Source organism: Procambarus clarkii, chromosome 18 (assembly GCF_040958095.1).
Source record: "Procambarus clarkii isolate CNS0578487 chromosome 18, FALCON_Pclarkii_2.0, whole genome shotgun sequence".
NCBI classification, from domain to species: domain Eukaryota; kingdom Metazoa; phylum Arthropoda; class Malacostraca; order Decapoda; family Cambaridae; genus Procambarus; species Procambarus clarkii.
The window spans coordinates 37,977,140-37,996,636 of record NC_091167.1 but is presented as its reverse complement, the minus strand read 5'-3'; the positions used below and the strand labels follow the sequence as shown (position 1 = coordinate 37,996,636).

At 43.6% G+C, this 19,497-nt stretch overlaps 3 non-coding genes across 3 annotated transcripts; all 3 read right to left on the bottom strand.

Moving 5' to 3' along the window:
• Nucleotides 1–16,105: 16,105 nt before the first annotated feature.
• TRNAE-CUC (transfer RNA glutamic acid (anticodon CUC)) lies at nucleotides 16,106–16,177 on the bottom strand. The gene has a single exon. It is a non-coding gene; the product is annotated as a tRNA-Glu (tRNA).
• An 840-nt stretch (nucleotides 16,178–17,017) lies between these two features.
• On the bottom strand, nucleotides 17,018–17,099 carry TRNAS-AGA (transfer RNA serine (anticodon AGA)). The gene has a single exon. It is a non-coding gene; the product is annotated as a tRNA-Ser (tRNA).
• A 1,676-nt stretch (nucleotides 17,100–18,775) lies between these two features.
• Nucleotides 18,776–18,847, bottom strand: TRNAE-CUC (transfer RNA glutamic acid (anticodon CUC)). Its single transcript has one exon. It is a non-coding gene; the product is annotated as a tRNA-Glu (tRNA).
• Nucleotides 18,848–19,497: the final 650 nt, after the last annotated feature.

The window sequence follows — 19,497 nt, the reverse complement described above, 5'->3', positions numbered from 1 at the left end:
GGTAAAAGTCATTCCTGAAAAAAAAACTTGGTGTAGTTCAGTGGCTTGGGTTCAAATACATGACAGGAAAATGAAGGCCGGATATGACATAGCGGATGTGATAACGAACAAGATACTGAGGGGAACAGACAAGGCTGACAGCCGCAGCCTCGTTAAACTGAGAGAAGAAATGAAAACTAGAAGAAATTAAGAGAAATTCTTGGTACCCTTTACGGGTTAATTTCCCTTTTTTCCACATAAGTGGAAAAAACTAAATCATGGAAGCCACCTCCATCCACAACTTTATTCCCTAGAACGACAAAGAATTCGAACGTCAGAAAAGTGTACATAAATAGCAGCGGGTACAACAAGGCCAGTTGGTTTGTGTCAGGTAGGGAGCTAGACCTCATTCCCCCCGAACTTACTCCTGGGTAAGCACTATTAGGTAAGCACCTCTGCCTCCACCAGCTCCAGGAGATGACTCGCGCTGAGGTCACTGGCGCATCGTAATTGCCAATACCGTAACGACGGTGATGCCTCGTATGTGACTTGCGTTGATGGTCCCTCCCACGTTTCGTTGGTTGATGATGACTTTAACAGCGCCAGCCGTCGTCTTGCCACGTTTTAACTTTATCCGGAACCCGATGAAACGACCGAACCCTCCCCCTACTGCTTCTCTCTGTCCCTCCATGACTTCCTGTCTTCCTGACGATGCATATAGGTCAATGCTCCATTTCTTGTATCCCTAAAGCCTTCCATGCTGGCCTGAACTACATGCAATTATCATTTATCCCCTTCGTATCTTCACGCGATTGGCTACATCCTTGCTAATCATAATATCTCATTACTTTCCAACCTTTCCAATCAACCTCTATCTTTCAGACCAAACAGCAGTGTCAAATGTGTACATATCTCCAGAATTGATTCCATAATTATGATCCCTCGTCACCTCTGTCGTGAGCAACATAACTTAAATATGATTGAGGCTGAAGGTAAAACAATATTTTAAATCATTGTTTCAACTTTCCATTTCATGCGGATTCCAGCTCATGCTCGTCTCCAACTGTATTATTGAATTGATTAGTCGGTGAAAGTAAATGATTTCTAAGGAGTTGATTATCATATTATATTGCCTACAAACAACATGGAAACAATAATGTGTCAAGAACTGCAACAAATCTCTATATATCATACCAGTTACTACTGTTTGGTTTAAGCTCGGCTATTAATCTCTGTGAATTTGCCTTATTTGCGGAGGTAGACGTGACCAATTGTAATCTCTTATGAAAACGTTTCTCGCACCTTGCATCAGTTTGTGATGGAAATTATGAACATCAAGAATTTGAAGATAACTTTATCTCTAATGAGAAAATCCACTTGGGCTGTGAGGTGGTGCGAACCTGCGACCAAGGCATTGCCAGCCGCATACTCTACCACTGTACCATTACTGACTTGTTGAAGCGTCGTAATGTCTTGGTCGCAGGTTCGCGCCCAGCTCACAGCCCAAGTGAATTTTCTCATTGATATATATCACGTTAGTGTGATTTCTGTGTTTATTTCTAATGTAAAAATATCTTCTAAATAATTCATTACAAATTATATGGTACGAAAAATCTTAACCCAATAGCCTGAGTCTCTCTACAGCGTGCAGTGCAAGCTTGGGACTCAACCTTGCCACCGCCACCCACTGGATGGTTGTGGGGTACAACCGGTGACAAATTAAAACTGTATGTAACTAAATCACCACAACATTATAATGCTTAACTTAAAAACAGGAAGATTTAGTTTATGAAGACCTTATATGACGGTAACATCTCCCCCCCACTGACCTTAACATGGGTATGGGATCCATAATAAACTAATTAGGCTAAATAAAAAATTGCCTTTGCTAGTGTAATATATTTTCCCCCAGTGGTTTGTTTCGTCCCTTCCCGCTCTCTTGACCACCACCAGGACCTCCCTCGGTGCTCTATATAGCGTCCCACAACGACCCTTTCTGTCCATGGCATTCCTTTATTGGTCAGAGTGCCCCTTTATTGGTCAGAGTGCCCCTTTATTGGTCAGAGTGCCCCCTTGTGCCCCATCCTGTTGCAACGTTTTCCCAGGCTCACTAAAGGCGACCCCCCTTTGCAGTGGATGAACTTTCATGTGTCCCTCGGATTTCTTTAGCATTTGTAATGTCCCCCGATATTACCAGGAAGCTCATTCGAGCTAGTCTTGGTCCGTTGCTGCCTCGCACACTCTCTCTCGAGCGCCCTGACTCTACCCTGACGTTTATCACTGCCTTATTGACCAGTCTTCGATTCCCCTACACCGCCCTACATAACTCTTGAGAAGTGCTCGTTTCCTCGTTTTTTTTTCTGGTTCCTCCCATGTCCAATAGAGCCAGGATGACTTTCTCGCAATATACCGTACTTGTTAATTCCTCTTTCCGAGTTTCTCAGGATCGTTCTACTCTCTTTCTTGCTCCTTAAGACGTTCTCTGGCCTCTATTCCTCGCTCTACAAAACACCCTCCTCCTCTCTCTCTCTCTCTCTCTCTCTCTCTCTCTCTCTCTCTCTCTCTCTCTCTCTCTCTCTCTCTCTCTCTCTCTCTCTCTCTCTCTCTCTCTCTCTCTCTCTCTCTCTCTCTCTCTCTCTCTCTCTCTCTCTCTCTCTCTCTCTCTCTCTCTCTCTCTCTCTCTCTCTCTCTCTCTCTCTCTCTCTCTCTCTCTCTCTCTCTCTCTCTCTCTCTCTCTCTCTCTCTCTCTCTCTCTCTCTCTCTCTCTCTCTCTCTCTCTCTCTCTCCCCCCCCTCTCTCTCTCTCTCTCTCTCTCTCTCTCTCTCTCTCTCTCTCTCTCTCTCTCTCTCTCTCTCTCTCTCTCTCTCTCTCTCTCTCTCTCTCTCTCTCTCTCTCTTTCTCTCTCTCACTTTCTCGCGTGCTTTCGTTCGTCTCCCAGCTCTCCTGCGTCTGACTGTAACTGTGAGTCCTACCTGGCCGGCATCTGACTGTAACGTAACTTCCACCACCTGGCCGGCGTCTGACTGTAACGTAACTTCCACCACCTGGCCGGCGTCTGACTGTAACGTAACTTCCACCACCTGGCCGGCGTCTGACTGTAACGTAACTTCCACCACCTGGCCGGCATCTGACTGTAACGTAACTTCCACCACCTGGCCGGCGTCTGACTGTAACGTAACTTCCACCACCTGGCCGGCATCTGACTGTAACGTAACTTCCACCACCTGGCCGGCGTCTGACTGTAACGTAACTTCCACCACCTGGCCGGCATCTGACTGTAACGTAACTTCCACCACCTGGCCGGCGTCTCACTGTAACGTAACTTCCACCACCTGGCCGGCGTCTGACTGTAACGTAACTTCCACCACCTGGCCGGCGTCTCACTGTAACTGTAACTGAACCACAACTTCTTCAGTGAACAACGATTGCGTTTTAATGTCGACAACTTGTCCATTTTTTATATCTTAGACGAACCATTTGCTCCGCTAAAATGGCCATGTAAGACCTCACTCTTAGCACACAGCTTCCTCCAGTGTCTGGTCTTGGGAAGTTCATATATAAACGTTTCTAACAGTTTCAGTTTTTGTAAAGGAAGGTGGGGGGGGGGGGGTGTTAAGGTGCATTTCTGAAATAGACTAAGATATATTAAATTCCGTTGCTTATATTATGAAATGTATATTGGTCACTGGCATAACAATGTCTTATATTTCCTATAGTTTGTTGAGTGCTTAAATGCGTCATTCTCAGCATTTTCCTGTATGTATTAACTGGCTTCTCAAGGCTGCGCACTAGGCACTGTGCGTAGCCTTGCCAGGATTAAGAATGTGTGTGGACCAAGCCCAACAGGTGGGTCTGGATTATCCAGGATTATCTCAGGTTAGTGAGTATACTTTTCATACAAACATGAGTGGATATGTATGCGCTCACTAATAGTTCACTTAAGGGTTTCCCATAGATCTTCTTTGGAGCTATAATGCAGAACTTTGCCTTCCAATTATCTCGTGTTCCGTCTGGTGCCTATTAACACAAATTCCAAATCTCTTCACATTGTAAATACTTGGGGCACTGTTCCTTCCCTCCGTCCTCTCCCAGCTCCTTGTCCTCGTATCGTTTTCAAGTTTGATATACAATCGTGTTGACTTAGGGCTTTCTCCTGATAATTTCCTTACCTTACCTTGCATGCACTTGAATGGGTTTCCACACATGATTCATTACACCTGAGAAAAGTGTGTACACCGGTATTACTACTCTTGAAACAGACCTAAATGAAGCCAACCTATCCTAGCTTAACCCATCCTAGATTATCCTCACCTACCTTAACTAAACCTAACGAAAATAAGATGCGTGATTTGCGTGACGTCACTGTGACGCTCGAATCCGTTCAAGTTTTTTATCCTAAGGTAAACCTGAAGAACCTTACACTCCTGCTCCGTCACTTACGCCATTGCCTCTGCAACAGCTTGAGTACTAGTACAGATCCCTGTGCTACTCTATTATGGTGTTCACGCTATGGCTCTCTGGTTCACGTCGGGTCGGTATTCCCTCACGTCCATATCATGTTTCTAGTTATTCATCTGTTTCTCGACTTTGCTTAGGAGTATCGTGAATCAAACGCTGTCGTAGGCGTTGTAGTAGTCATGGAAGATACAATCAGCTCATTGTACTGCCTGATAATTAAAGTCTTATAAGAATTCTAGAAGATTTGTAAAGTACGTTTTACCTCCTATGGACCGACGGTAAAGATTATTTATAAAAAATATGTTTTTTTTAAGCTTTCTATTTTAACAAGGGTATAGGCAATGTGTAATTAAGTGTACATGTGTGTGAATTCTGCTACTTTTATTTTTTATTTGTGTCCACAGGACTGACCTGTTATCTCTTGGACCCCGCCTTTCTAACTGATAGTTCCTTTGGTCCCGCCTCTCAACTGTCAATCAACTGGTGTACAGGTTCCTGAGCCTACTGGGCTCTATCATATCTATATTTGAGACTGTGTATGGAGCCAGCCTCCACCACATCACTGCCTAATGCATTCCATTTGTTAACTACTCTGACACTGAAAAAATCTTTCTAGTGTCTCTGTGGCTTTGGTGCTAAATTTCCACCTGTGTCCCCTTGTTAGCGTTCCATCCGTGCTGATGAGTTTGACTTTGTCCACCCTGTCAGTTCCCATTTGAATTTTGTAGGTGGTTATCATGTCTCCCCTTACTACTCTGTTTTCCAGGAACGTGAGGTTCAGCTCCCTTAGCCTTTTCTCCAAGCCGTCCCATCCCTAATCCTTATCCTGACCCGTTCCCAGTGCTATTTAGTCATAATGGCTTGACGCTTTTCCCTGATAATTCCCTCTTCCCTCTAGCCTTTTATTTTTCCTTGGGAGTATGTGTGTGTGTGTATTCACCTAGTTGTATTCACCTAGTTGTGTTTGCGGGGGTTGAGCTTTGCTCTTTCGGTCCACCTCTCAACTGTCAATCAACTATTTTACTAACTACTTTTTTCTCCACCACACACACACACACACACACACACACACACACACACACACACACACACACACACACACACACACACACACACACACACACACCAGGAAGCAGCCCGTGACAGCTGACTAACTCCCAGGTACCTATTTACTGCTAGGTAAAAGGGGCATTCAGGGTGAAAGAAACTTTGCCCATTTGCTTCTGCCTGGTGCGGGAATCGAACCCGCGCCACAGAATTACGAGTCCTGCGCGCTATCCACCAGGCTACCAGGCCCCATAAAGGGGAAGTGTGTACTCACCTATATGTACTCACCTATATGTGCTTGCAGGATCGAGCATTGACTCTTGGATCCCGCCTTTCGAGCATCGGTTGTTTACAGCAATGACTCCTGTCCCATTTCCCTATCATACCTGGTTTTAAAATTATGAATAGTATTTGCTTCCACAACCTGTTCCTGAAGTGCATTCCATTTCCCCACTACTCTCACGCTAAAAGAAAACTTCCTTACATCTCTGTGACTCATCTGAGTTTCAAGCTTCCATCCATGTCCTCTCGTTCTGTTACTATTCCGTGTGAACATTTCGTCTATGTCCACTCTGTCAATTCCTCTGAGTATCTTATACGTTCCTATCATGTCCCCCTCTCCCTTCTTCTTTCTAGTGTCGTAAGGCACAGTTCCCTCAGGCGCTCTTCATACCCCATCCCTCGTAGCTCTGGGACGAGTCTCGTTGCAAACCTCTGAACCTTTTCCAGTTTCATTATATGCTTCTTCAGATGGGGACTCCATGATGAGGCGGCATACTCTAAGACTGGCCTTACGTAGGCAGTGTAAAGCGCCCTAAATGCCTCCTTACTTAGGTTTCTGAATGATGTTCTAACTTTTGCCAGTGTAGAGTACGCTGCTGTCGTTATCCTATTAATATGTGCCTCAGGAGATAGATTAGGTGTTACGTCCACCCCCAGGTCTCTTTCACGCGTCGTTACAGGTAGGCTGTTCCCCTTCATTGTGTACTGTCCCTTTGGTCTCCTATCTCCTAGTCCCATTTCCATAACTTTACATTTGCTCGTGTTGAATTCTAGTAGCCATTTCTCTGACCATCTCTGCAATCTGTTCAGGTCCTCTTGGAGGATCCTGCAATCCTCATCTGTCACAACTCTTCTCATCAACTTTGCATCATCCGCAAACATCGACATGTAGGACTCTACGCCTGTAAACATGTCGTTAACATATACAAGAAATAGAATTGGTCCCAGCACCGATCCTTGTGGTACACCACTTGTTACTGTTCGCCAGTCCGACTTCTCGCCCCTTACCGTAACTCTTTGGCTCCTTCCTGTTAGGTAGTTCCTTATCCATTCTAGGACCTTTCCCCCCACCCCCGCCTGCCTCTCGAGCTTGAACAGCAGTCTCATGTGCGGTACTGTATCAAAGGCTTTTTGGCAGTCCAGAAATATGCAGTCTGCCCAACCATCTCTGTCCTGTCTTATCCTCGTTATTTTATCATAGAATTCCAGAAGGTTTGTTAGGCACGATTTCCCTGTCCAGAACCCATGTTGATGTTTGTTCACAAACCTAATGTTCTCCAGGTGTGCAACCAGTCGTAGCCTAATTATTCTTTCCAGTATTTTACAGGGGATGCTTGTCAGTGATACAGGTCTGTAGTTAAGTGCCTCCTCCCTATCTCCTTTCTTGAAGATCGGCACGACATTTGCCTTCTTCCAGCAACTGGGCAATTCTCCTGACATAAGTGACTCATTAAAGATCATTGCCAGAGGCACGCTGAGGGCCTGTGCTGCTTCTTTTAGTATCCACGGTGATACTTTGTCTGGTCCAACTGCTTTAGTTGCATCTAGAGTTGTCAACTGTTTCATTACCTCCTCTGCTGTCACCTCTATATCTGATAGTCTTTCATCTAGGGTAACCCCTTCCAACAATGGGAGCTGCTCAGGCTCGGTAGTGAACACTCCATGGAAACTGGCATTCAGTGCCTCGCAGATTTCCTTGTCACTTTCAGTATATGCCCCCTCTGTCTTCCTTAGTCTTGTCACTTGGTCGTTCACCGACATTTTTCTTCTTATATGACTGTGTAGTAACTTAGGTTGTTTTTTTCGCTTTGATTGCAATATCGTTCTCATAGTCCCTTTCCGATGTTCGTCTTATGTTAATGTAATCGTTCCTAGCTCTGTTGTATCTGCTTCTGTTGTCCTCTGTTCTTTGTCTTCTGTACTTCCTCCACTCCCGCCTGCTGGCCATTTTTGCTTCCTGACACTGTCTATTAAACCATGGGTTATTATATTCCTTCTTATTTTTTCCCTTTACCGTTGGTATAAATCTCTCTTCGGCCTCCTGGCATTTCTGTATGACTAGGTCCATCATATCTTGGACTGTTTTTCCTCTAATTTCTTCCTCCCACTGCACTTCACCCAGATAGTCCCTTATCCTCATATAGGGATATATCCACACACACACACACACACATATATCCTCATGTGTGTGTGTGTGTGTGTGTGTGTGTGTGAAGCCGTGTAGGCTCGTGGGAACTGTCCACTTTCATCACCCGCATCCTTCCTCCTCTTATGAAGGGTTGTGGTTATAGTGGTGGTGGTAGGTGGTAGTGGTAGTGGTGGTTGGTGGAGATCTTCTAAGGCGGTGAACGGCGTTGACCCCAGTTGGCGCTACTGGTAATGTTGGTAGTGGTGGTGGTGGTGGCAGTATGCTTGGACCTCACCGCCATCACCGTCGCGGTCACCGCACCTCCGTGAAGTGGGCTCTGAGCGGTGGTCAGTCGCGGTTGGCTGCCTCGCTGCTCTGGTCCGGACGTCCTACCGCAGCACCGACCGCAGGAGCAACAAGCTCCGCGGGGAGCCCTTCGCCCTTATCCGCATCATGACTCATCCCCAAAACCTAAATTCCCATAGAGCTCGTCCCTTAAGACGTCTCCGACCCCTTTGTCTCGTTAAGTCTCTTACGGACGTGTTTATGTCTCGTTCTTCGTGCTGTGCTGTTACTTTCTGGTTCTGCTACGTTCTGAGCTGTTTCTGTCTCGTTCTGCTACGTTTTGTGCTGTTTCTGTCTCGTTCTGCTACGTTCTGAGCTGTCTCTGTCTCGTTCTGCTACGTTCTGTGCTGTTTCTGTCTCGTTCTGCTACGTTCTGAGCTGTTTCTGTCTCGTTCTGCTACGTTTTGTGCTGTCTCTGTCTCGTTCTGCTACGTTTTGTGCTGTTTCTGTCTCGTTCTGCTACGTTTTGTGCTGTTTCTGTCTCGTTCTGCTACGTTCTGTGCTGTTTCTGTCTCGTTCTGCTACGTTCTGAGCTGTTTCTGTCTCGTTCTGCTACGTTTTGTGCTGTCTCTGTCTCGTTCTGCTACGTTTTGTGCTGTTTCTGTCTCGTTCTGCTACGTTCTGTGCTGTTTCTGTCTCGTTCTGCTACGTTCTGAGCTGTTTCTGTCTCGTTCTGCTACGTTTTGTGCTGTCTCTGTCTCGTTCTGCTACGTTTTGTGCTGTCTCTGTCTCGTTCTGCTACGTTTTGTGCTGTTTCTGTCTCGTTCTGCTACGTTCTGTGCTGTCTCTGTCTCGTTCTACTGCGTTCTGTGCTGTTTCTGTCTCGTTCTGCTACGTTCTGTGCTGTTTCTGTCTCGTTCTGCTACGTTCTGAGCTGTTTCTGTCTCGTTCTGCTACGTTTTGTGCTGTTTCTCTCTCGTTCTGCTTTTCTGTGCTGTTTCTGTCTCGTTCTGCTACGTTCTGTGCTGTTTCAGTCTCGTTCTACTACGTTCTGTGCTGTTTCTGTCTCGTTCTGCTACGTTCTGTGCTGTTTCTGTCTCGTTCTGCTACGTTTTGTGCTGTTTCTGTCTCGTTCTGCTACGTTATGTGCTGTTTCTGTCTCGTTCAACAACCCACAGGATCACAGGCTCCCCTTACCTCCCTCTCTCTCTCTCTCTCTCTCTCTCTCTCTCTCTCTCTCTCTCTCTCTCTCTCTCTCTCTCTCTCTCTCTCTCTCTCTCTCTCTCTCTCTCTCTCTCTCTCTCTCTCTCTCTCTCTCTCTCTCTCTCTCTCTCTCTCTCTCTCCTCTCTCTCTCTCTCTCTCTCTCTCTCTCTATCTCTCTCTCTCTCTCTCTCTCTCTCTCTTTACCCCTTCCCTTTTCCTTAACTAAGAACACCCTTCTCTTCCCGCTACTACGATCACAGGTCTCGTATTCTCCTCTTGCCAAGAACCACAAACAGCATCCTTGTTCCTTCCGTCCTTTTTTTAACATTTTTTTTACTACAAATTCTTTTCCTCCTGGCTTTTCCTCTGTTACCATATGTCGTTTAAACTTATATCTTTTGTGGATATCTTCACTGAATTTGTTCGTAAGAAAATAATAAAATATAATATGGAAGGTAGAGAAGTAAAATGAACTGGACAAGGAAGATTATAATATATAACTCGATATATAACTTAAATATATAACTATAAACTTAAACATATAAATATATATTATATATTAATTATATATTATATTTCTGAAAATACGATGAACTCTGCTTTAATGATATAAACAGGAAACAGTTCAAAACGCTGTTCACAGCTGAAATCAGTCTAGTCCTAGATAGAGTATGCAGCACACGAATGGAACCCTCCCCCTCCCTTCATCACCTTGCTAGTCATAAAAAAAATGACTGACAACAGAGAAGACTTGGGAGACTTTTCCAAGAAGGTCATATTTACTCACAAGTAAGACAACTATTAAAAGTAATAATAAAAAGACTTGTCCAAGAGTTAGAGATACTAAATATTGAAATGCAGATAAACTTTAGGAGCTTATTCTAACAACACAAGAAGAAAAGAGGAATTGGAGAGCTTTTTAACACCACACTTAAGAGAGCGAGAGAAAACGACAAGATGGACAACGACAGCCCTTTCCACTTGAAGGGGAGACAGAATGAGGCGACACAGCTGGAAAGAAATCTGTAACAAAGATGATTGAGACGTAACCAAGTACTCACATGCAGCAAGATTGGTTAGCAGGGAAACGAACTAATAATTGAAAGACCCCCCCCCAAAAAAAAAAAAAAAAAATCACCGGTTTCTTCCTCTAACCACTTGGACTGGAGAGTAGAGCGACGGTTTCACTTCATACAGGTCGGCGTTCAATCCCCGACCGTCCAAGTGTTTGGGCACCATTCCTTCCCCTATCCCAAATCCTTACCCTGACCCCTTCCTAGACCTTATCAGTGGCGCTGTCCACTGATAATCCCTTCCTTCCTTCACCCGTTTCCTCCTGTAGGCACACGCGGACGAACGTAAGGCCTATACACCAAAAAATACACCACCTTGTTGTTAGTCAGCTGTCACGGGCTGCTTCCTGGGGGTGGAGGCCTGGTCGAGGACCGGGCCGCGGGGACACTAAAAGCCCCGAAATCATCTCAAGATAACCTCAAGATAACCCTCAATAAAACATCCAACCCAAAACAGTAACAATCAAACAAAAATGAATAAGTTGGAGGAGGGAACAGCAAACAAAAACAAAACCGAGTAAATCACGGGTAGACGCAGCCGGATAACCACAGGAAGAAGCGGCAGCAGGAGGGGGGGGGGGGGAAGTGAGAGAGAGTGACCGGAAACAGGAAGCAATCAGGTGGAGGAGAGGCAGGTGCCGCTGTCTACCTGACGGTCACCTCTGAGGTTTCAAGCGCTGGGTGGAAGAAATGGACGGATGGTGAGAGACAGAGATCAGTGGAATGTGGGAGGGAGAGGAACGGAATGTAGAGGGGGGGGGGGGAGGAAGGCGGAATAGATGAGTATGGGGTGCACAATAAACTAACCACAATCAAAATCAAACGGAATGTGGGAGAAGAAAAATATGAAATAAAGAGAGACACACAGAGTCTTACAGAATAAAACTAGCTCGGCATTCTAATAGATTAGTTATACTGATATATATCTACACAAAGTATTGATGTATAATATATCCAAAGTACATAGAATATACGTATAAAGACAAACTAATTACGTAGAACAGATGCATATTATCGGCAGATGACATCTAACACATATATAATACAATCAGATGACCAACTAGGTGAATAATATAGAGAGATAACACAAGTATAACACAAGAGACTATACAACACCACACGAAATATACAGAAATTGCAAGTGTCAAACAAGCGTTATATTCTTGAATCTGAAACGTAGGCGCTGGTGTGGGCGTTAGCGTGGACGTGGGCGTATAACGTAGGCGCTGGTGTGGGCATTAGCGTGGACGTGGGCGTATATTGCGATATAGCTGATGACCATAGAAGGAATATAAAGGATTCTGTTATCATCAGAATTTTTGTGAAGTTCTTTCCCTTTCAAAGTTAAGAAAATAAACAAATCCGCAAAAACTTATTCTCCACGAAAGGACGTAAAGAAAAGTAGTTTATGTCTTTATTTTATCTTATTGTTGCAAACACTGGTAGAAGGTGATTAGGATGAAGGTGGGTCGAAATTCCAGCAACTCTTCACTTGAGGGACAGAGCGATTGACGAAATATATCTATAATATATAGCTATATATATATAAATATATAATATATACCAGCGTAATATATATATAATATATACGAAATATACCAGCGGGAGGCCTATCTCATATGAACAACCGTTACTGAACAACGTAGGCTGAATCAATAGCGCTATCTTTCATAGGCCGAAATCTACAAGGGGTGGGGGGGGGGGTCAGTGGTAATGAGTCTTATATTATATCACAGGCCACGTTATTGTGAAATCCAACGAGCATAAGGCGGACGAACGTAAGACTGATCGCACTAGACTGGTCGCGTGGTGGACTGGTCTAGACACTAGACTGATCGCGTGAGTGGACCGACGCTAGCGACAGACAGATGTCTGTCTGTCTCTCTCTCTCTCTCTGGCTTTGAACATATAGAAAACAGATCCTAACGTAATTCTAACGCACGTCTAAAGTAATCGCCGGCTGGCCATCTGTAATTTATCGTTCAATCATCTAAGAATCCCTCACCAGCAATTTCCCATTTAGGATTACTCACTCAGTTAATCATTTAATAATTCCTCTAACTGTTACCTGAGAATTAATCACATATTTCTCGTCAAAGAATTACACATTAGTTGACCATCTGGGGAGTAATCGCCAGTTGACCACCAGAGGAGTAATCGCCAGTTGACTACCAGAGGAGTAATCACCAGTTGACCACCTGAGGAGTAATCACCAGTTGGCCACCTGAGGAGTAATCACCAGTGGACCACCAGAGGAGTAATCACCAGTTGACCACCTGAGGAGTAATCGCCAGTTGATCACCTGAGGAGTAATCGCCAGTTGACCACCAGAGGAGTAATCACCAGTGTACCACCTGAGGAGTAATCGCCAGTTGACCACCAGAGGAGTAATCGCCAGTTGACTACCAGAGGAGTAATCACCAGTTGGCCACCTGAGGAGTAATCGCCAGTTGACCACCAGAGGAGTAATCGCCAGTTGGCCACCAGAGGAGTAATCACCAGTTGACCACCTGAGGAGTAATCACCAGCTGACCACCTGAGAATGCTCGGAACAGGTAGTAATGTCATTAACACCGTCCCATGAGAACCACTCCCCCGAAATTGTCCTCCATTAAAGGGGCCTCATCGGTTTATGACACGCTAATTGGCAATTTATGGTCTTGAAATTAATATCTATTAGCGCTGACGAATGTAAAGTTTACTTTTTCCACTATCTAATATAATTCAGTGGAAAAAATTATTTGCAATTGATATGTTGTCTATTTATCTCTTGAGCCATCTATAATTTTTGCAATGTTTCAACTGAAATGTATTTCACGAGAAGAGCCTACAAGAGCTAATAGAAGGTTCGTTCCTGATAAGGAATATTTCTAACATTTTCCAGATTGATTTATATCTTTGTATATGTGAGTTAATAGCAAAGTGACGGATTAACCAACAGATTAAATAAAAGCTTTTTAATGTATACATTTTATTGCGGGCATTTCTCATAGCCAAGCTACATTCCGAGAAGTTGGGTTTGGGTCGTGTAAAAAGTAAGGTCGGGTTGAGAAAGAGAGAAAGAGAGAGAGAGAGAGAGAGAGAGAGAGAGAGAGAGAGAGAGAGAGAGAGAGAGAGAGAGAGAGAGAGAGAGAGAGAGAGAGAGAGAGAGAGAGAGAGAGAGAGAGAGAGAGAGAGAGAGAGAGAGAGACAGAGAGAGACAGATAGATAGAGAATATATAGTGACTGAGCACAGACGCCGTTACATAAGATAGAGACATACAAATATATTTGTCCTATAAGGCATAGACAAATATGCCGCTGAATTTACGTTACGGAGCAAGAAAAAACTTTCTTTTGACGAGTAAATATTGATTGATTCGTATTGATATTGACAGTCATAATACCTCACATTTCACGGTCATTTTATGCTAATTCAATCTCAGGTTACTTCGTCAAGGTAATCAGTTACATTTGCGGGTAAAATGCTTAGCAATAAGATGGTAATATTTGGGTGGAATAATAGATAAAAATAATATATATTTCTTCGGAAAATATATATACATGGTTTAATTAATTAACTTATGGCAAAACACTGAACAACATTTGATTTTCCCTTCATGCGAGAATATCTATTATATTTACTATTATTATCCACCTCACTAGCTTCACTTTTCACTTTCATAATCATATTCAATATATTCATCATCATCATATAAGAGCAAAAGTAATTAACTATAAAACTTTAATTATTACACTTACAAAGCAAAAAGAAATCAGAAAAAACTGAAGAATGGACAAAAAGCAGCACCCCAAACATAAGAATGTAATTATTTAACACTAAAAAAAACTAATGTTGACTAATGCCAACTGGAGAAACGCAGACCCGACTAAACACGGGAGAGACTGGTGGAGGTGACTTCCATTAACTTATTTCAGTGCATGCCATTTGATGACCACCCCCGAACAGGGTGAGAGTGTTTCCTGATATTTCTTCAACTCATTCGGGTTTCCAGCTTTCACTTACGTTCTTTTATCCTACTTTCTCATAAGTTAAAGAAGCTGTCCTTGTCCCGTTTGTATATTCCTCTATCTTGCGTGCTGTGATTATATCCCCTCTTTTCTTCTGTCCCCCAGGATTGTTAGATCTATTTCCATAAGACTGTCCTCATAGCTTAACCCTCTTAGCTCTGGCACCACTCTTGTTGCAACCCTCTGTACTTGTTTTCAGTTCTGGTTTTATGCTTCACGAGGCATGGAATCCACGGTGATGTTGCATATTCGAGTTTTAACCTAACAAATGTTGTGTTGATTGCCTTGAAGGACTCCTGATTTACGTTAATAAACGATGTTCTAATGATTGTCAGCTTTGCATGTGCTGCCAATGTTATCCTACACGTGTGTGCCTCCGGCTCGAGGGGTGAACTTATTCACACTCAAACTCTCTTAACGTTTTCTGTAGATGCCTTCCCTAATGGGGTGTATACCACATGGTCTTATATACCACATTATGGTACCATATTCTCTCTCGCCTATCTTTATTACCTTAAGTTGTTGGAATTCAATACCAGTAATCCTTTGTTTCCCTGGAGTTTGTCAACAAGGACCAAGTCTTCTGGTACTCCCACTTCTTTCATTTCACATCCTCGAAATCTCACGTTGAGTGTGTATGTGAGGGTGTGTATGAGTGTGTATGTGTAGTCACCTATTTGTACTCGCCTATTTGTGCTTGCGGGGCTTGAGCTTTTTCTCTTTGGTCCCGCTTGTCAATCAACTGGTGTACAGATTCCTGAGCCTACTGGGCTCTATCATATCTACATATGAAACTGTGTATGGAATGTATGGAGTCAGCTTCCACCACATCACTACCTAATGCATTCCATCTGTTACATGTATTCCACCTGTATGTGTGTGTGTGTGTGTGTGTGTGTGTGTGTGTGTGTGTGTGTGTGTGTGTGTGTGTGTGTGTGTGTGTGTGTGTGTGTGTGTGTGTGTGTGTGTATTCAACTAGTTGTGCTTGCGGGGGTTGAGCTCTGCTCTTTCGGCCCGCCTCTCAACTGTCAATCATCAACTGTTACTAACTACTATTTTTTTTAACACACACCCAGGAAGCAGCCGATAACAACTGGTACCTAAATTCCAGGTACCTATTTACTGCTAGGTCACAGGGGCATCAGGGTGAAAGATACTCTGACCATTTTTGTTTCACGCCGGCGCCCGGAATAGATCCCGGGCCACAGGACTACGTGTCCAGCGTGCTATCCACACAGCCACCGCAAACATATGTGTGTGTGTGTGTGTATTTACAGTTTGTATTTGTATCTGCAGAATCGAGCTATTTAGCTCTTGGACCCCGCCTTTCTAACTAATCAATTTTTCCTCTGTTATGTCTACTATATATTTCTCTCTAACACACGCACACATCCCCAGGAAGAAACCCGCAGCAGCTGTCTAACTCCCTGGTACCAAATTAGTGTTAGGTGAACAGGGCCTGTAGGGTGAAAGAAACTCTTCCTATTTGTTTCCTCCTCGGCCGGGAATCGAACCCGCGCCCTTAAGACTACGAATCCCGAAAGCTGTCCATTAAGCCGCAAAGCCCCGTAAAATACCTTCCATAGAATGGCCATCAAATCATAGCATTCTGCGCACTGTAGACCATAAAAAAATGGTTTCCCGTGCCGGGAATCGAACCCGGGCCTCGCGGGTGAGAGCCGCGTATCCTAGCCACTAGACAACACGGGAGTTATTGTGAGTGTGTGCGCTTGCGTCTTTGTGTGTGTGTGTGTGTGTGTGTGTGTGTGTGTGTGTGTGTGTGTGTGTGTGTGTGTGTGTGTGTGTGTGTGTGTGTGTGTGTGTGTGTGTGTGTGTGCGTGACCTCACCTAGTTGTGCTTGCGGGGGTTGAGTTCTGGCTCTTTGGTCCCGCCTCTCAACTGTCAATCAACTGGTGTACAGATTCCTGAGCCTACTGGGCTCTATCATAGCTACATTTGAAACTGTGTATGGAGTCAGCCTTCACCACATAACTTCCTAATGCATTTCACCTGTTAAATGCATTCCACTTGTAATTACCTAAGTTTAATTACCTAAGTGTAGTTACAGCTACGCTCGTGGTGTCCCGTCTTCCCAGCACTCTTTGTCATATAACGCTCTGAAACTACTGACGGTCTTGGCCTCCACCACCTTCTCACCTAACTTTTTCCAACCGTCTACCACTCTTTTTGCGAAAGTGAATTTTCTTATATTTCTTCGGCATCTTTAACTGTTTAGTTAGTTTAAATCTATGACCTCTTGGCCCTGAAGTTCCAGGTCTCAGGAATTCTTCCCTATCAATTATATCGATTCTTGTTACTATTTAGTACGTAGTGATCATATCACCTCTTTTTCTCCTGTTTTCTAGTTTTGGAATATTTAATGCCTCTAATCTCTCCTCGTAGCTCTTGCCCTTCAGTTCTGGGAGCCACTTAGTAGCATGTCTTTGCACATTTTCCAGTTTGTTGATGTGCTTCCTAAGATATGGTCACCACACACCCGCTGAATATTTTTTCTTTATGCCTAACAAAAGTCGTGAAAACCCGTGTTTTCGCAGTGAGTAGGATTCGAACCTACGCGGGAAGATCCCATCTGATTTCTAGTCAGACGCCTTAACCACTCGGCCATCACTGCTTCTGTGTGTCTGTTTGTGTGTGTGTGTGTGTGTGTATGTGTGTGAATTCACCTAGTTGTATTCACCTAGTTGTGTTTGCGGGGGTTGAGCTCTGCTCTTTCGGACCGCCTCTCAACTGTCAATCATCAACTGTTACTAACTTCTATTTTTTTTTTTTTAACACACACCCAGGAAGCAGCCGATAACAACTGGTACCTAAATCCCAGGTACCTATTTACTGCTAGGTCACAGGGGCATCAGGGTGAAAGATACTCTGACCATTTTTGTTTCACGCCGGCGCCCGGAATAGATCCCGTGCCACAGGATTACGTGTCCAGCGTGCTATCCACACAGTCACCGCAAACATATGTGTGTGTGTGTGTATTTACAATTTGTATTTGTATCTGCAGAGTCGAGCTATTTAGCTCTTGGACCCCGCCTTTCTAACTAATCAATTTTTCCTCTGTTATAGTCTACTATATATTTCTCTCTAACACACGCACACATCCCCAGGAAGAAACCCGCAGCAGCTGTCTAACTCCCTGGTACCAAATTAGTGTTAGGTGAACAGGGCCTGTAGGGTGAAAAGAAACTCTTCCTATTTGTTTCCTCCTCGGCCGGGAATGGAACCCGCGCCCTTAAGACTACGAATCCCGAAAGCTGTCCATTAAGCCGCAAAGCCCCGTAAAATACCTTCCATAGAATGGCCATCAACTGTCCAACTTGAATTGAAAAGCTGTCCAACTTTTGCATCATTCAAAAACAATATTAAAAAATGCCTAATTTCATCTTCATAGTTTTTTACCTTTTGCTTTAAAACTGCACTGTATCTATTGCTTCCCAATCTTCCAATCTTTATGTACCCAATCTGAACATCTTTATCATTGCGATCATTGCTGTCTTCTTATATGTGCTGTCAATCTGCTGTATGGTGTCTATTAATCTTGTTTAAATTTCCAATCAAGCTGTCAATGTAATCAATCAGAGCTTTAATATACCAATGTGCTTTAATATACTTACTAATCTCTCTCATCTCATTTTTTTCTTGCAATGAATTTGTTATCATTTTATTAATTCTGATAGAATTTGCCTACTTAAAATTATCTGTTAGATTAAGGACCTGCCCGAAACGCTGTGCGTACTAGTGGCTTTACAAGAGTGTAATTACTGTACTATGCTATGTATTCTCACAAACCCAATGTACCTTCTTGTATATAAATAAATAAATAAATGTAAACATTAGCAATAAAAATGATGGAAAGTTTCCTTGGTCTGTACTTAGACAAGATAAAAAGATTAAGATAAAAACTAAGCCCTACCTAATTAACTCCCTGTAACCTATCTTACCCCTATAATGTCAACCCATGTTTGTTATATTTTAAGAAATGCTGTTTGTCAACCAAATTGTATTTTTTCTGTTTTTCTGCCATGTTCCCCCTTTTTTATTTTTATATTTTCTCAGCACATTTTATACTTTAATCTCAATTAGTATTAAGTTTTAGTCTTTAGTGTTTTTCCTGCCTGAAACGCTTTGCGTAATAGTGGCTTCAGGCATTGTATGTACTAGCTCTATCTATAAATTCATCAATATTTGTATCACCCCTTGTATGTATGTACTTTACCTGAATTTGAATAAACAATAAACAAAACAATCAAATCATAGTATTCTGCGCACTGTAGACCATAAAAAAATGGTTTCCCGTGCCGGGAATCGAACCAGGGCCTCGCGGGTGAGAGCCGCGTATCCTAGCCACTAGACAACACGGGAGTTATTGTGAGTGTGTGCGCTTGCGTCTTTGTGTGTGTGTGTGTGTTTGTGTGTGTGTGTGTGTGTGTGTGTGTGTGTGTGTGTGTGTGTGTGTGTGTGTGTGTGTGTGTGTGTGTGTGTGTGTGTGTGTGTGTGTGTGTGTGTGTGTGCGTGACCTCACCTAGTTGTGCTTGCGGGGGTTGAGTTCTGGCTCTTTGGTCCCGCCTCTCAACTGTCAATCAACTGATGTACAGATTCCTGAGCCTACTGGGCTCTATCATATCTACATTTGAAACTGTGTATGGAGTCAGCCTTCACCACATCATTTCCTGGTGCATTTCACCTGTTAAATGCATTCCACTTGTAATTACCTAAGTTTAATTACCTAAGTGTAGTTACAGCTACGCTCGTGGTGACCCGTCTTCCCAGCACTCTTAGTCATACAACGCTCTGAAACTACTGACGGTCTTGGCCTCCACCACCTTCTCACCTAACGTTTTCCAACCGTCTACCACTCTTTTTGCGAAAGTGAATTTTCTTATATTTCTTCGGCATCTTTAACTGTTTAGTTAGTTTAAATCTATGACCTCTTGGCCCTGAAGTTCCAGGTCTCAGGAATTCCTCCCTATCAATTATACCGATTCTTGTTACTATTTAGTACGTAGTGATCA